Source organism: Oratosquilla oratoria, chromosome 22, assembly GCF_046742065.1.
Source record: "Oratosquilla oratoria isolate Oo_2021 chromosome 22, ASM4674206v1, whole genome shotgun sequence".
In the NCBI taxonomy this organism is placed as follows: domain Eukaryota; kingdom Metazoa; phylum Arthropoda; class Malacostraca; order Stomatopoda; family Squillidae; genus Oratosquilla; species Oratosquilla oratoria.
Window position 1 is genome coordinate 40,750,395 of NC_134798.1, and position 2,500 is coordinate 40,752,894.

Consider the following 2,500-nt stretch of genomic DNA (forward strand, 5'->3'; position numbering starts at 1 on the left):
TCACAGAGGATAGATAGATAGTCATACAATGAGCTCAAAGCCTGAATACATACAATAACATCATTCCTAAGTTCCTGGAACATGATCTCCTTAATCCCTTTGACTCAGTGGCATCCCTTACTGATTTTATTCTGTCGAACGCCAGATGATTTCATTCCTCTGAGGACAAGACTTTGAAGATGTTGAAGAGATGCAAGAACCTTTCAGATCCTGTTCACACTAGCGGTTTCAACCGCCGCGGTTTCAACCACAGCGGTTCAATTACAGTGTAAGTCAATGGAGGTGTTCACACACACTCGCACAGGTTTTCCTTGACTATGTGGTACCACCGTGGTTTCGGCGCGGTTCATACCGCTAGTGTCAAAAATATCGAACCCTTTCGCTATGGGCGAAGGTTGCTCCCTTAACTGAATCAAATCACCTGACGGCAGCTAGGTGAAACAACAAAAGTAATAACACACAGCGATAAGATACATTAAGGGCTCGAAGATCATATCGAGGAAATCTGTGTCCATTTTGAAGATGACGGAAGTCTTCTTCAGATGAATAAAATCGCTTGGCGGCAACAGAGATTAACGTTTAAGGTTGTTAAACGCCGAAGAAATCTCACGAAGATGAATGGAATTGCTTTACGGCAAGTAGAGTTAAATCATGGAGGATGACCTTTTCACGGATAGGGGCTAATACAGACATATTTCTTTTTCATGTCAGTGAACAGAGCAAATGGTATCAAGACATTTACTGCATGCGCAGGTAAAGGTAAACATTTTGAGCAGAAATGTGTTTAACCAAGGAGAATGTGTTTACGTCTACGTCTGCGAGAGTTTTGCCTGTGGAGGTAGGAGGGTTGGGTAGAGAAGGAAATTACAAAAACTCAATAAATAAAATCATTTTTTTTTTATAATTTTTTTTTTTTTTGTCTAAGTGTTATCCATGCATATGGGATTTTGATCTTAGAGGATGTTTGTTTGTGTAGGTATATGCATGTTATTTCTTTGTGTGGTTTTGTTTGGGTGTGTTTTGTGTAAGAATATAAGCTACACTTTTTTTTCTTCTTCATTTTGAAAAACCCCGAGGAACTCCACACGTAATATTTCTCCTTCTGGAAAAAATTCTATCTAGCATGAGAATGTGTGCACATATACATGTACACATACACACGTCCACACACACGCACACACATACACACAAAAATATACACACATACACACACATGCATACACACACACAAACACACACATACACACACACACTCACACACATACACACACACACATACATACAAACACAAACACACACGCACACACGCACATACACACATACACACACATATGCATACACCAAACTATCCAATCAAACTGAAAGAACGTCACTATAAGAGATTCATTACTCGAGGTAATAATTATAATTACAAGGAGTATTAAGGAGGTTCATTACGCTCGGTAATAATCATAATTACCAAGAGCCAAAGGACTCTTGCCCTTGACTGTAACGTGAATGGAACCAACTCTCGGCGGACGCCCGCACCCTGTCGATCTGTCAGATGAAAGATAAAAAAAAAACTCGTTTTCGTTTATATAAAATAATTTCAATTCCTCTTTTCCACATTCACGTTTCGAAAGAAAAAAATATGTTTGAGTGTTCATCAAAGGAAAAGGGTGTTCCTTCTATTCCCTCATCTTTTGGGTTACCAGAGAAAGAGAGAGGGAGAGAGAGAGAGGGAGAGAGAGAGAGAGAGACAGAGAGACAGAGAGACAGAGAGAGAGAGAGAGAGAGAGAGAGAGAGAGAGAGATAGGAGAGATAAAGAAAGATATACATTTGTATATATATATATATATATATATATATATATATATATATATTTAGAGAGAGAGAGAGAGAGAGAGAGAGAGAGGGGGGGGTGGAGAAAGAGGGTCGAGGTAGAGAGAGAGAGGGAGGGAGAGAGAGAGAGAGGAGAGAAAATTAATATGAAAATAATTCATGTGTTCGCTGACGAGGTTATTAGCAACTTAGAGCCAAATACGCCGCCCATGTCAATCTTTACCTCCACATTCGATCTTGAGCGAAAATTTACTTATTTAATCTTCAACTCGGCCTTTGATGGCGATGAGGTTATCAAAAGCAAGAGTGAGTGTACGAGTTAATTCCGTGTGTGTGTGTGTGTGTGTGTGTGTGTGTGTGTGTGTGTGTGTGTGTGTGTGTGTGTGTGTGTGTGTGTGTGTGTGTGTGTGTGTGTGTGTGTGTGTGTGTGTGTGTGTGTGTGTGTGTACATGTGTTTATGTCTACGCTAATGTGTGTGTGTGTGAGTGTTTGTGACTGTGTCTGTGTGTTTCCAATATGTTCCAATATCTCCATTTGTCCTTTGTATAGTACCATGTCAAAGACTTTCTCCAAATCTATATACACAAATTCCAGCCAGCCATTTCTCTCGTAATCCATCGGTTGTTTTGAATGGAAGCTTGATGGATGAAGCTGCATAGATGGGGGGTCACGTGATCT